We start from the raw sequence: 16,068 nt of genomic DNA, 5'->3' as shown, positions 1-16,068 counted from the left end.
GGCCGTGTTTGGTAGTAGGGGATGGTGAAGCGCCCTCATTGACGCGAAGAGTCATTCATTGTGGCCAAATTGGAACAGGTAGCTTATCGATTCGGTGCAAAATTGCCCGCATGGGGGTAGACGCCGTAGTGGACACAGGAGCTAACGCCACGATCATCAGCCCTGTGATCCTTAATTCGAGTGCAGACGGCTGGGATAAAATCCAGCGTCTGGAAAATCATAGTTTGCAGCTGGCTACCGGGGCAACGGCCCCCATCATAGGGAGTGGTTTTGTAACCCTCAAGTTGGGGTCGGTAAAGAGAGAAATAGAAGTTTGGGTGGCGGAGGTGTGCGACCCATGCTTAATAGGGTTGGATTTGTTGACTGCCAGCGGTTGTAAAATCGATTTGTGCTGGGGTACCCTGCAAGTGGGAATAGAAGAGCTACCATTGGATGGGGTGAGCACGGCCGAGAGAACGGAGCTGGAGGCTTCGGAGGTCGTGACCATCCCTCCGAGGGCCGAGGCCATAGTGCCGGCCCGATGGTTAGCTTGCCCAACATGGCAGGAGTCCTGTGGCCTAGTCGAACCGGTGGCAGCGCAGTCCATTCCGGGTTTAATCGTGGGCCGCACCCTCGTAAAAACGGACGGGCCGGTGGTGGACGTCCGAGTAATTAATATTAGTACAGAACCACGCACTATAGTAAGGGGCACGAAGATAGCCAGCTGCACCCCAGTTAACGAAGTTGCGCCAGTGAGGGCGAGAACGTCCAGCCGAGCCGGCCCCAGAGGGAGCCTTCAAAAAGTACTAGGAATTGGCCTGATCCCATTTGCGAGATGCTAAATCGAAGTAGTGTAGAGTTGGGAGGTACCCAGAAGGAGGCTTTACACAAATTAATTGAATCCCATTTGGATATCTTCTCCTTATCCCCCGAGGATATTGGACGTACGCGCCTGGTGAAACATCAAATCCACACCGGTGAGTCCCGTGCCTATTCGTCAGCCCGCCCGACGGCTCCCTTGGAGCAAGAGGTGGGAAGCTGACGATCAGGTAGAAAAAATGCTCGATGCAGGTATCATCGAGCCCTCGGGAAGTCCTTGGATGTCACCTGTTGTGCTGGTTAAAAAGAAAGATGGGACCACGCGTTTCTGTGTGGACTATCGCCAGCTGAACAACGTGACTGTTACGTGGTCCCCTCGGTGAATACCTGGTCTCGGTGACCCCCGGACCGTGAGAGGAACTTCGCCAGAAAGCTGTATTAAATATGCGCTTTCGCCACGCAATCCATATGAATTTCACCCCAGGAGACAACTGACGTTCAAGGATATATTTCAAGGGGAATGACCATACAATTGCAATGACACAACCACGGAGATTTTCCCCGAGCAATCAACCATATACAACCATCAACAATTCCCAATTCACAAGCACTTTCCTATGAGTAAGATGGCCATCTTATATACGTGTGTCCCGGTGAGTACTCACGACACCCTTTCGGTCTCGGTCCCGCACAATGTCTCTGGGCCCCTCCTGACCAAGATGATGGTCGTCGTCACCGCACTCGGGCGGTAGAACGAACCCCGGGTGGACGTGTTTCCACCGGGCAGGTATCGTACCAAGCACCGAGGCTACAGCCCCTCGTGGCCACGCGAAGCGGATACGGTAGAGCAAGCCAAACCCCACGCCGCTTGCAAGGCGCGTTAGGCCCCAATCGTGTGACCCGCACGCGTCTGTTTGGACGGTGCCGCGAACGAGGCCAGACGCGGGTTCGATGCACGGCCCCACGTCAACTTGACGTCTCCACCGGGCCGGTACACGTTCCGGTAATTCCTCTCGCCAGACAGGCTTCGGAACGCCGCTGTTTCCCGCAGCGCCAGGTCGATCCCACCTTTTGTCGGAGCGGGGCGATGAAGAATAATAATCGTCCTTTTTTCCTCGTCTCGTTTTTTCTTCCGTTTCCGGTCACTTCCGTTTCCGGCCACTCCCTCAGAAGGGCTCCTGACCCTCCAACCACAACAACTACACAACAACTTAATATACTACACACGGATAAGCAAAGACCTGAATGGTAATTCACATACATTCACATAAATATGTAACACTCCCCCCCTTCAAGAAAGAAAGTTTGAACCCCGCGAAAACTTTCTTTGCCGGCCAATTTGGAGAAACAAACCAGATAACTCAACACCCCCCACATTATCCGTTCCCCCCGGGCACAGTTATCACTTAAAAATAAAGCAACCAAAATTTCACCACAACCCCTCCAGATTACTCCCTCTGGACTAAGTACCAACAACGACATTGTCCCTGCCAAATCAAACTCCATCTCATGACCCTCTGACTTTGCCCGTCAGTTTCTTGGGAATGAAGGTTAAGGGGTTGATCAAAGATCCCAAAGTTAAGCAACTCGATAGCACTTTTTCCGGGAGGCCAAGCCGAGTATTCACTACATGGATGCCTTTAGGAACGCGTAGTTCACGGTTAGTCCGTGCAGGAAAGTTCTCTACATGGGCGCCTTGAGGAACGTGGAGTTCACGGTTAGTCCGTGCATGAAAGTTGACTACATGGACGCCTTTAGGAACGGCGTTCACGGTTAATTCGTGTAGGAATCTTGGCTCGGCGGCTCCGCCGCCTTCAGTGCTTCAACTTCTCAGAACTTCCCTAATAATTAGGGTGGGACCACTGGTCCCTGTAGTCCCATGAATAGCGGTCTCCTTCTCGGCCACTACCAAAACTACTGCCCAGTTGTCCTCTCCTGTAGACCTCTCGACGCCTACGAAATGCCTTCCCTACTGTTATGGTCCGACCCTCCAAATCCTTGCCATTCCAATTCTTCTCTACCTCTCTGGCGTCTTTTGTGCTGGCAAACGTGACAAAGCCGAACCCTCTTGACTGTTGCGTTTCCCAGTCTCTTACCAACCGCACTTCCACCAGCGGCCCATATCTGTTGAAGACAGAGGTCAGAACTTCTTCCTCTGTTTTGAAGTTCAGTCCCCCTACAAATAACTTGGCACTTTGGTCGCCCTCCCGAGCTGGTGTGGTGTTATTTTCCCTGCTGGGCTCTTTACCAACCCTCAGGTTACCATAAACTTGACCCCCGGCCAAATCATTCCCGATAACCACAGATACACCCTCTACAGGAAGCGTGGCTTGTAAACCGACGGTGACCGGTCCTGACACCAAATCGGACTCCAACTGGATGACCTGAAGGGGAGCACTAACACCGCCCCCGATCCCCTGTAAACGAACACTATCCCCCGTTGCCGTCTCCTCGGACCATGGCAAAATGCCTTCAAGCATTAAAGATTGGTGGGCCCCTGTGTCCCTCAATATCCTAACCGGTCTCCGGTTAGTCGAGGCTCCATCCAGTGATACAAACCCCTCTGAAATAAATGGTTGGTAACCCTTTTGATGGCGATTTCTTACGCTAGCCATCGCATTCGGAGTTGTAATAGTCGGCCTCCGCTCTGGGTTGTCCCTTTTCATGAGGTAACAACTGGACATCAAGTGTCCAGGTTTCTTGCAAAACGCGCAAGTAGGCCCGGAGGAAAAACTCGGGGTCTGCCTCGGGCCCCCCGAACTATAAGTTTGTCTTGGGCCCGCATCCCTCTGATTTCGAACCGGTGGGGTATCATAGTTGTCCCCATAATCATCTCGAGGCCGCCGCCATGTATGGTCGTTCTCCGCACCTGCTGTTCCCCACCTCCCCTGCGGAGATCTAGGCGAGGAGTTAGGTTCGTGGACCCCTATTCGGTGGGTTAAGGCATAATCATCTGCCATGGTGGCTGCGTCCCACAACTTTGGTACCTTCTTTTCCTGCAGGTACACTTTGATGTCCTCGTGGACACACTGCTGAAATTCCTCCACCAGGATCAAGTCACGCAATGTTTCGAAGTCTTTCCCGACTCCTTTTGACTCACACCACCGATCAAACATGTTTTCTTTCACTCTGGCAAACTCCACATGGGTCTCACTCTCCCTCTTCCTGGCATTCCTGAATTTTTGCCTGTAAGCTTCCGGAACCAACTCATAGGCTTTGAGGATGTGCTTCTTCAGTACCTCATAATCTGCACATTGGTCCATTGGTAGCGCCGAATAAATTTCCTGAGCTTTCCCCACCAGCACACTTTGCACGAGTATGGTCCAGGCCTCCTCCGGCCAGTTTAATTGTCGAGCCACTTTCTCAAAGTGTGGAAAAAATTTCGCGACTTCTTTTTCACTGAACGGTGGAACCAGCCTCACATGTCTGCCCACATCCCAGGTTTTCTGGTTAGGTGTCGACCCCGTCAGCAAGGGTGGTGCCTCTCCCCGTTCTCTCATTAACTCCAGCTCCTTGAATTTGATTTCTTGCTGAAGCTCCATGTCACGTTCCTTTAATTCCCTTTCCGCTTTTCTCTCCTCTGCTTCGAGGTCCCTTGCAGCTCTCCTTTCCTCTGCTTTTTTGTCTTCTAACCTTTCCTGGAGTTCTCGTTCCACTCTCCTTTCCTCTGCTTGTTTCTCTTCCCTCCTCTCTTCTGCTTTCCTTTCTTCTTCTGCTCTTTCCTTTTCTGCTTTCCTTTCTTCTTCTTTAACCTTTCCTGGAGTTCTCGTTCCACTCTCCTTTCCTCTGCTTGTTTCTCTTCTCTCCTCGCTTCTGCTTTCCTTTCTTCTTCTGCTCTTTCCTTTTCTGCTTTCCTTTCTTCTTCTGCTCTTTCCTTTTCTGCTTTCCTTTCTTCTTCTTTTAACCTTTCCTGGAGTTCTCGTTCCACTCTCCTTTCCTCTGCTTGTTTCTCTTCTCTCCTCTCTTCTGCTTTCCTTTCTTCTTCTTTGATCCGTTCCTGGCTCCGTAATTGCAACTCCAGTTTCCGGAGCTCAACGTCTTCTGGTTCTTCGGGTAGCCACTCCCAGGCTAACTCGTCCCATGTTCCTAATCCCACCATAGATTGTATCACCGTGGCCTGCAACTCTGCCTTCCTCAAATTAGTTCGGACCTCCAAGTTAAAATGTTTGGCCAATTTCAAGAGGTCCGACTTTAGCAACGCTCGGAACTGTGCCTCACTCGGGGTTACCCCAAAGTTCTGTGCCACAAACGCCATGGTGCCTATCGTTAACACCTGTTAACCTTCACCCAAGACTTTACTCCAATTTCTCAAAAAAAAAAAATTACCAATTAATAATTAATTAATAATTTTTAATTAATAAAAAATTATTATTTTATTATTTTATACAATTTTAGATCCCGGACGTAGACCCAATTGCGAAACCGCAAATCGTAATTTGGACGAGCCCCCAATTCTGTTACGTGGTCCCCTCGGTGAATACCTGGTCTCGGTGACCCCCGGACCGTGAGAGGAACTTCGCCAGAAAGCTGTATTAAATATGCGCTTTCGCCACGCAATCCATATGAATTTCACCCCAGGAGACAACTGACGTTCAAGGATATATTTCAATGGGAATGACCATACAATTGCAATGACACAACCACGGAGATTTTCCCCGAGCAATCAACCATATACAACCATCAACAATTCCCAATTCACAAGCACTTTCCTATGAGTAAGATGGCCATCTTATATACGTGTGTCCCGGTGAGTACTCACGACACCCTTTCGGTCTCGGTCCCGCACAATGTCTCTGGGCCCCTCCTGACCAAGATGATGGTCGTCGTCACCGCACTCGGGCGGTAGAACGAACCCCGGGTGGACGTGTTTCCACCGGGCAGGTATCGTACCAAGCACCGAGGCTGCAGCCCCTCGTGGCCACGCGAAGCGGATACGGTAGAGCAAGCCAAACCCCACGCCGCTTGCAAGGCGCGTTAGGCCCCAATCGTGCGACCCGCACGCGTCTGTTTGGACGGTGCCGCGAACGAGGCCAGACGCGGGTTCGATGCACGGCCCCACGTCAACTTGACGTCTCCACCGGGCCGGTACACGTTCCGGTAATTCCTCTCGCCAGACAGGCTTCGGAACGCCGCTGTTTCCCGCAGCGCCAGGTCGATCCCACCTTTTGTCGGAGCGGGGCGATGAAGAATAATAATCGTCCTTTTTTCCTCGTCTCGTTTTTTCTTCCGTTTCCGGTCACTTCCGTTTCCGGCCACTCCCTCAGAAGGGCTCCTGACCCTCCAACCACAACAACTACACAACAACTTAATATACTACACATGGATAAGCAAAGACCTGAATGGTAATTCACATACATTCACATAAATATGTAACATGTAAGGGGTTTTTTTTTTTTGAGAATTGGGGGCTCGTCCAAATTACGATTTGCGGTTTCGCAATTGGGTCTACGTCCGGGATTTAAAATTGTATAAAATAATAAAATAATAATTTTTTTTATTAATTAAAAATTATTAATTAATTATTAATTGGTAATTTTTTTTTTGAGAAATTGGGGTAAAGTCTTGGGTGAAGGTTAACAGGTGTTAACGATAGGCACCATGGCGTTTGTGGCACAGAACTTTGGGGTAACCCCGAGTGAGGCACAGTTCCGAGCGTTGCTAAAGTCGGACCTCTTGAAATTGGCCAAGCATTTTAACTTGGAGGTCCGAACTAATTTGAGGAAGGCAGAGTTGCAGGCCACGGTGATACAATCTATGGTGGGATTAGGAACATGGGACGAGTTAGCCTGGGAGTGTCTACCCGAAGAACCAGAAGACGTTGAGCTCCGGAAACTGGAGTTGCAATTACGGAGCCAGGAACGGATTAAAGAAGAAGAAAGGAAAGCAGAAAAGGAAAGAGCAGAAGAAGAAAGGAAAGCAGAAAAGGAAAGAGCAGAAGAAGAATGAAAGCAGAAAAGGAAAGAGCAGAAGAAGAAAGGAAAGCAGAAAAGGAAAGAGCAGAAGAAGAAAGGAAAGCAGAAAAGGAAAGAGCAGAAGAAGAAAGGAAAGCAGAAGAGAGGAGGGAAGAGAAACAAGCAGAGGAAAGGAGAGTGGAACGAGAACTCCAGGAAAGGTTAGAAGACAAAAAAACCGAGGAAAGGAGAGTGGAAAGAGAACTCCAGGAAAGAAGAGAAAAGGAACAAGCAGAGGAAAGGAGAGCTGCAAGGGACCTCGAAGCAGAGGAGAGAAAAGCGGAAAGGGAATTAAAGGAACGTGACATGGAGCTTCAGCAAGAAATCAAATGCAAGGAGCTGGAGTTAATGAGAGAACGGGGAGAGGCACCACCCTTGCTGACGGGGTCGACACCTAACCAGAAAACCTGGGATGTGGGCAGACATGTCAGGCTGGTTCCACCGTTCAGTGAAAAAGAAGTCGCGAAATTTTTTCCACACTTTGAGAAAGTGGCTCGACAATTAAACTGGCCGGAGGAGGCCTGGACCATACTCGTGCAAAGTGTGCTGGTGGGGAAAGCTCAGGAAATTTATTCGGCGCTACCAATGGACCAATGTGCAGATTATGAGGTACTGAAGAAGCACATCCTCAAGGCCTATGAGTTGGTTCCGGAAGCTTACAGGCAAAAATTCAGGAATGCCAGGAAGAGGGAGAGTGAGACCCATGTGGAGTTTGCCAGAGTGAAAGAAAATATGTTTGATCGGTGGTGTGAGTCAAAAGGAGTCGGGAAAGACTTCGAAACATTGCGGGACTTGATCCTGGTGGAGGAATTCCAGCAGTGTGTCCACGAGGACATCAAAGTGTACCTGCAGGAAAAGAAGGTACCAAAGTTGTGGGACGCAGCCACCATGGCAGATGATTATGCCTTAACCCACCGAATAGGGGTCCACGAACCTAACTCCTCGCCTAGATCTCCGCAGGGGAGGTGGGGAACAGCAGGTGCGGAGAACGACCATACATGGCGGCGGCCGCGAGATGATTATGGGGACAACTATGATACCCCACCGGTTCGAAATCAGAGGGATGCGGGCCCAAGACAAACTTATAGTTCGGGGGGCCCGAGGCAGACCCCGAGTTTTTCCTCCGGGCCTACTTGCGCGTTTTGCAAGAAACCTGGACACTTGATGTCCAGTTGTTACCTCATGAAAAGGGACAACCCAGAGCGGAGTCCGACTATTACAACTCCGAATGCGATGGCTAGCGTAAGAAATCGCCATCAAAAGGGTTATCAACCATTTATTTCAGAGGGGTTTGTGTCACTGGAGGGAGCCTCGACTAACCGGAGACCGGTTAGGATATTGAGGGACACAGGGGCCCATCAATCTTTAATGCTTGAAGGCATTTTGCCATGGTCCGAGGAGACGGCAACGGGGGATAGTGTTCGTTTACAGGGGATCGGGGGTGGTGTTAGTGCTCCCCTTCAGGTCATCCAGTTGGAGTCCGATTTGGTGTCAGGACCGGTCACCGTCGGCTTACAAGCCACGCTTCCTGTAGAGGGTGTATCTGTGGTTATCGGGAATGATTTGGCCGGGGGTCAAGTTTATGGTAACCTGAGGGTTGGTAAAGAGCCCAGCAGGGAAAATAACACCACACCAGCTCGGGATGGCGACAAAAGTGCCAAGTTATTTGTAGGGGGACTGAACTTCAAAACAGAGGAAGAAGTTCTGACCTCTGTCTTCAACAGATATGGGCCGCTGGTGGAAGTGCGGTTGGTAAGAGACTGGGAAACGCAACAGTCAAGAGGGTTCGGCTTTGTCACGTTTGCCAGCACAAAAGACGCCAGAGAGGCAGAGAAGAATTGGAATGGCAAGGATTTGGAGGGTCGGACCATAACAGTAGGGAAGGCATTTCGTAGGCGTCGAGAGGTCTACAGGAGAGGACAACTGGGCGGTAGTTTTGGTAGTGGCCGAGAAGGAGACCGCTATTCATGGGACTACAGGGACCAGTGGTCCCACCCTAATTATTAGGGAAGTTCTGAGAAGTTGAAGCACTGAAGGCGGCGGAGCCGCCGAGCCAAGATTCCTACACGAATTAACCGTGAACGCCGTTCCTAAAGGCGTCCATGTAGTGAACTTTCATGCACGGACTAACCGTGAACTCCACGTTCCTCAAGGCGCCCATGTAGAGAACTTTCCTGCACGGACTAACCGTGAACTCCGCGTTCCTAAAGGCATCCATGTAGTGAATACTCGGCTTGGCCTCCCGGAAAAAGTGCTATCGAGCTGCTTAACTTTGGATCTTTGATCAACCCCTTAACCTTCATTCCCAAGAAACTGACGGTCAAAGTCAGAGGGTCATGAGATGGAGTTTGATTTGGCAGGGACAAGGTCGTTGTTGGTACTTAGTCCAGAGGGAGTAATCTGGAGGGGTTGTGGTGAAATTTTGGTTGCTTTATTTTTAAGTGATAACTGTGCCCGGGGGGAACGGATAATGTGGGGGGGGGTTGAGTTATCTGGTTTGTTTCTCCAAATTGGCCGGCAAAGAAAGTTTTCGCTGGGTTCAAACTTTCTTTCTTGAAGGGGGGGAGTGTTACATATTTATGTGAATGTATGTGAATTACCATTCAGGTCTTTGCTTATCCGGGTGTAGTATAGTAAGTTGTTGTGTAGTTGTTGTGGTTGGAGGGTCAGGAGCCCTTCTGAGGGAGTGGCCGGAAACGGAAGTGACCGGAAACAGAAGAGAAAAAGACACGAGGAAAAAGGACGGGGATTCGTCTTCTTCGCCCCGCTCCGACAAAAGGTGGGATCGACCTTGCGCTGCGTGAAACAGCGGCGTTCCGAAGCCTGTCTGGCGAGAGGAGTCACCGGGACGTGTACCTGCCCGGTGGAGACGTCAAGTGACGTGGGGCCGTGCATCGACCCCGCGTCTGGTATCGTCGCGGCACCGTCTAAACAGACGCGTGCGGGTCGCACGTTGGGGCCTAACGCGCCTTGCAAGCGGCGTGGGGTTTGGCTTGCTCTACCGTACCCGCTCTGCGTGGCCACGAGGGGCTGCAGCCACGGTGCCGGGTACGATACCTGCCGGGTGGAGAAACGTCCACCCGGGGTTCGTTCAACCGCCCGAGTGCGGAGACGCCGACCAGTATCTTGGTCAGGAGGGGCCCAGAGACATTGTGAGGAGCAGAGACCGAAAGGGGGTGTGAGTACTCACCGGGACACCCATATATAAGATGGCCATCTTACTCATAGGGAATTGATTGTGTCCTTGAAATATTGTTGATGGTTGTGTATTGTTGATTGCTCGGGGAAAATCTCCGTGGTTGTGTCATTGGAATTGTATGGTATCATTACCATTGGAAATATATCCTTGAACATCAGTTGTCTCCGGGGTGAAATTCATAGGGGTTGCGTGGCGAAAGCGCATATATAGTACAGCTTGCTGGCGGAGTTCCTCTCACGGTCCGGGGGTCACCGAGACCAGGTATTCACCGAGGGGACCACGTAACAGAATTGGGGAAGTCCTTGGATGTCACCTGTTGTGCTGGTTAAAAAGAAAGATGGGACCACGCGTTTCTGTGTGGACTATCGCCAGCTGAACAACGTGACACTCAAAGACTCATATCCCCTGCCAAGAATTGACGATACCCTCGATGCCGTTGCGGGCTCAAATTGGTTCTCAACCTTGGACCTCAAGAGTGGGTGTTGGCAGGTGGAGATGGATAGGGCAGGGAAGGAGAAAACGGCATTTTCCACAGGTAAGGGGCTGCATCAGTTCACTGTGATGCCGTTTGGTTTGTGTAATGCCCCCGCCACCTTTGAACGATTGATGGAGCATGTACTGGGCGGCATGCCATAGCAGTCATGCTTGGTGTACCTCGATGACGTCCTGGTACATGCTAAAACATTCCCCCAGGCCATAGCTAATTTGGACCAGGTGTTTGGGTGCCTCAGACAGGCAGGGTTGAAATTGAGTCCAAGTAAATGCACTTTGTTTGCTAGAGAGGTGGCCTATTTAGGTCACGTTATCGGTCGCGAGGGGGTAAAAACAGACCCAAGCAAAATTACAGCGGTAGAGGATTGGCCCGCACCACATACCATCAAGGAGGTGCGGGGATTTTTGGGACTCTGCTCCTACTACCGGCGTTTTGTGGCAAAATTTGCAGAGGTGGCCCGGCCCCTTCACCGGCTTACGGAGAAGGGGACGAGATTTAATTGGACAAGGGAGTGCCAAGAGGCCTTCCCAGCATTGAAGGGGTGTTTGTCATCCGCACCCGTTCTAGCATACCCCACTAGTGACGGGACATTTACCCTGGACACGGATGCAAGCCAGGAAGGATTGGGCGTGGTTTTGTCCCAGACACAGGAGGGCGTGGAGAGGGTGATCGCGTATTATAGTCGGGCCATGAGTAGGCCCGAGCGAAATTATTGCGTCACTCGCAAAGAGTTATTGGCTATGCTGGCTGCCATGAGCCATTTCCACCCGTACTTGTACGGGCGGAAATTTCTCGTTCGAACTGACCATTCCTCCTTGCAATGGCTCCTTCGGTTCAAGGAACCAGAGGGCCAAATTGCAAGGTGGTTGAAAAAGTTGCAGCAGTACGATTTTAATGTGACCCATAGGGCCGGGAAGGCCCATGGGAATGCCGATGCACTCTCTCGGCGTCCTTGTTTGGGGGAAAACTGTAAATTTTGTGCGAGACACGAGGAGAGGGAACAATTGGCAGACTCCACCCCTACCCTCGTAGTCCGTGCAACCCGGGTGAGAGGGCCAATTTTGCCACTAACCGCAGATGAAGAATTTGGATCTTTGGCTTGGAGCATGGCCCAGCGAGAGGATCCCGTCCTGGGACCGGTGTACGAATGGGTTCGATTGGGACAAAGACCTAATGGGGAAGAGGTCACCCCCCTCGGGGCACCAACAAAGGCATATTGGGCTCAGTGGCAAACCCTGGAATTGAAGGATAACATCTTGTACCGCAAGTGGGTGGAGGTTCCCTCTGAGAGAACTTCCTGGCTGGTGATGGTCCCAGATAAATTTAAGAACACAATATTACAGCAGGTGCATGGTACCCGCTCCGGCGGCCATTAGGGCAGGACAAAGACAACATCTCGGGTCCGCCAGAGGTTTTATTGGGTGAATATGGGGCGCGACATACAGGACTGGTGTCGGAGATGCGACGCCTGTCCTGCCAAAAAGGGACCAGCATGGAGGATGAGGGCCCCCCTTCAATTACACCAGGTGGGGGCCCCCCTTGAGCGGGTGGCTATGGATATTCTAGGACCACTACCCCGCACCCGCCAAGGTAACAAGTACATCCTCGTTGTAATGGACTATTTCACCAAGTGGCCGGAGGCCTATGCCCTCCCCAACCAAGAAGCCGGGGTGGTAGCACAGGCCTTCGTGGAAGGATTTGTATGTCGGCATGAGATTCCAGAGGAGCTGCACACCGACCAGGGCCGAAATTTTGAAAGTCAATTGTTAAAAGATGTGTGCAGACTCCTGTCAATTCGGAAAACAAGAACAACGCCCTTAAGACCACAATCTGACGGGATGGTGGAACGGTTCAACCGAACCTTGATCCAACAATTGGCATTGTTCACCACCACCTGTCAGGATGACTGGGACGAACATCTCCCGTATTTGTTAATGGCCTACCGAACCAGCCAGCACGGGGCCACCGCATGCAGTCCAGCATTGCTCATGTATGGGCGGGAGTTGCGGGCTCCCGCCGACTTGCTATGCGGTCCCGTGCCAGACACCACTGATATACCGCCGAGGGAGGGCTATGCACGTCACCTGGAGGAAGGCATGGAGAGGGTCCATGCCTTCACACGTCGCCAGCTCCAGCTGGCGGGTGCCAAGATGAAGCGCAGGTACGACCACCGGAGCCAGGGGAGTCAGTACGCTCCGGGGATGAAGATTTGGTTCTTTCATCCCCGGAGGCGGAAGGGTAGGTGCCCCAAACTCACCTCTCCCTGGCAAGGCCCGGGGGTCATCCTGTCGCAAGTCTGTGACGTGGTCGTTAAGATCAAAATGGGGCCACGAGCCCTCCCTCGGATCGTCCACACTGACATGTTAAGACCCTACACCGGCGAGCAGGCACCCTCATGGATCACCTCGGCTTTAGATGCTGAGGCAGGACCCAGTACCTCACGTGACGGGGGCTCATAGTGCAAGAGGACTGGGGGGTAATAGTTGGAAATGGTGCCCGATGGAGAGGGATGGTAGCTCTACCATCCCTCGCATCCTTTGGGGCAGAGGAGCTACAGAATTATGGGGTTTGGCGGTGAGAACTAGCCAGGGCGGGTTAGGATAATGGTTAGGGACCTAAAAATGACTTTAGGAGACTTGAGATTTAAGTAGTGACATTGTACAAGTAGTGGGGATGTAGAGAGATTAGATGGATGATAATGATGGGGGATGTGCTAGTATAAGGGATGACAGGGAAGCACTAGTATTAGGGGAAAGAGATAGTCAGATGACGCTGTGTGTGTGTAATTGTGGGAACCACCGTGTGCATGGGCTTGAAATGAGGCATTGTGAATTAAGTCCTTGTGGTGCTGGTGAGCAAATGAGGCAATGCTCGTGAAGGATGTGTGTGTGTGTGTGAAAGTGTATGAGTGGAGTATTGAGGATGTGTGTAATTGGGTTAAGTGCATTGGCTTGCATGGTGTGCAAGTGGAGAATGGTTGTGTGGAATAAATGGTGTGGAGTAGATGGTGTGTGGAATGAGTGGTGTGGAGTACATGGTGCGAAGGAGTGGATGGGGGAAGATGGACCCCTTCACGAATACCCGGGTAGGGTAGTTTAAAGTTAGGTAGAGGGAGTAGGTAAATTGTTGGATATTGACATCTGTGATGCGTGTAGTAGCAATGAAGTGCTTAGAGGGGTGCATAAGTGAAGGGGAATGGCTGGGCGAGTGAGCCTGTTAGTGCGTGTGGTTATTGAGCACTCCACCACTGGTAGTCTGTCGGCCAGGTGAGGCCGCAGGTAGGCTCTGGGAGCCAGGTAGAGTTCAGTGTAGTGTTCAGTAGGGCCCGAGGATCCTAAGAGAGGACCCGGGTAGCCCAATGCCTGAGGGGGCATTAGGGGGTAAGAGCCAGGGAGGGGCTTCCCCAAGTTAGGGTAGTCGCGGGAGCTAGGCAAGCTCGGGTGGCGACTCCAGTGGCGGAGGTGCGCAGGTAGGTAGACCTGCTGGTAGAGCCACATGACCCAGCCCCAAAATTGTGCGAGGGCACAGTATAGAAAAATGGGGGGAGTGAGACCCCAAATTGGGAGAGCACCACAGGGTGGGTCAATGGGAATTGGTTTCTAGAACCACATAGTGTAATGATGGCCAATTGGATTGGCAGGGCAAGACCCCGGGTAGTTTAAAGAGTTAATGTCAATTAGAAGGATAGTTAGGAGAAAAGCTCTTCGCACCATCCACATCCACTCACCGAGGTCACAGGACTCCACACCGAGGTTTTTGCAAATGTTTGGAATGAAAGACACATCATGACGTGGGTGAGACATTGTGTGATATTCCATCCCTTCCTTCTTGGGAGGGATTGGGGACGAATTTGGTTTAGGGGGAGATGAGACAGTAGAGACGAAATTTGTAAATTGTGTAAATACGGGGAAGGGCAAGGGTAGTGTGGATTGACATGGGGGGTGACGTACGAGTAGGGACGAGCTTTCTCCGCTCGCTCTCCCGTGCCCCTCATGTCGCATTACCTTGTATTGACGTGTACCCTTGCGCCCTTGTCCCCGCTAACCTCTGCTTTGTCTTCCTCCCCATCCATGGACCCATTACCTTTTGTTGAGGGGAGTGTGCAGGTGTCCTGAGCGGTGCGGCCGCACCTTTGCGGTGCACCCTGCTGCCTGTTGCCTGCACCGGTACACCATATGGACCACACGTTCTGTGGCCTGGCACCTTTGCTGGAGCAGACCATTGCTGCCAGCGGCATCTTACTTGCGGACCACTGTTCTTAAGTGGTGCACATGCCATGCAGTCGGACCACCTAAGCTGGCCCTGCTGGCCAAAATAAAAAGCAGACACGGTTTGTGCACTTTTTATTAATTACCTTTGGTGTGTCAGGGGAAAGAAGACATTAAGGTTGATGACCTTAATGGTCTGCAATGTAATGACAGTAACGTAACGTTTTGTTGATGACTAACGTTTTGTGCCGGAGTCACATTTGAAGCTTCTTCGGGATGTGAGGTGGGGAACTCTAAGCCTGTTTGTGACATGATCACGATGCTCGGTTCATGGATGTCACTCTCCTTCAGTGGATTTAAATTATCCTCTTTTATTCTCTCTGTGCCCTTATTTTCCTCATTTATTCCTTTTTTAGGGGGAGATTTTAAGTGCTTTTCCTCCTCTTGCGATTGACAGGAGGAAGCTGCACAATGAACGTCCTCGTGTGAGATGACACTGTCTGAGGGATCAGGAACACTCACTGGGATTGGAAAATTAGAATCCATTTTTTCCTTGATATTGTTTGAACTAGTGGGGGTATCCTTTTCCTCTAATAAGGCAAACCTGTTATCACATTGAATTTCAGTGATGGAGTTTTCACCGATTTGCCTTTCCCAGAAGGTGACGCACTTCTTACAGCCGATTTACGTTTTTTAACTTTGAAAACGGTAACAAACCCCTCATTTGCGCTGTCCATTGGTTCAACGGGAGGGGGCATGTCCACTTGTTTACCTGGTTTATCCTGCACATTTGTCGAGCAGGAAACGTTACCATTAATCTGTGAGTCATTGTTACCCGTTTCGACCATGTTAGGTCGAAAAATGTTCCTTCTGATGGCGGCAAAACCGTTTCATATGTCCCACTGCACCACAACCAAAGCACTTTAGGGTGTCGGTGGTGATATGCACTTGATAATCGCGACCATTTTAAGTGAATTTTAAGGCAACATTCAAGGAGGGATAATCCTTTTTGAGAACCATAAAATACCTGTCTACGGAAACTCATCACGTGACTGACACGTTCATCCTTACAGCCCAAAGGGAGCATTATTAATGGGGGGACACTGACCATAACGCTGCAGCGCTGCAAGGATGGTATCGCTATCCAGGAATGGGGGTACATTCGAAATAACCACTTTCTGAGCAGGAGTATCCAAGGTATAAACCATAACAAAGTGTCCGGAGTCGAGGGACAAACCTTGTTGTACGATGAGAGCAACGTGCTCCACATCGGACACAAACACGATAACCCGTTTGTTCATACGCGATGCGGCACGTACCTTAATACCTTATCAAATCCGATCATATTCCCGATCGTGAGAACAATGGCTTCGACTGGAACACCCTCCGGTGGAGAACACGCAATGCCATGCTCGCGTG

At 51.0% G+C, this 16,068-nt stretch overlaps 1 long non-coding RNA gene across 1 annotated transcript in view; it reads right to left on the bottom strand.

The window, feature by feature from the left end:
• The window catches only part of LOC137439715 (uncharacterized), a 53,444-nt gene that overhangs the window by 36,383 nt on the left and 993 nt on the right, over nt 1-16,068 (bottom strand). The window lies entirely within an intron of this gene.

This window comes from Myxine glutinosa, chromosome 14 (genome assembly GCF_964187855.1).
Source record: "Myxine glutinosa chromosome 14, kmMyxGlut1.1, whole genome shotgun sequence".
NCBI lineage: Eukaryota > Metazoa > Chordata > Myxini > Myxiniformes > Myxinidae > Myxine > Myxine glutinosa.
The sequence above is the reverse complement of the archived record's forward strand: the minus strand, read 5'-3'. Positions and strand labels throughout refer to the sequence as shown.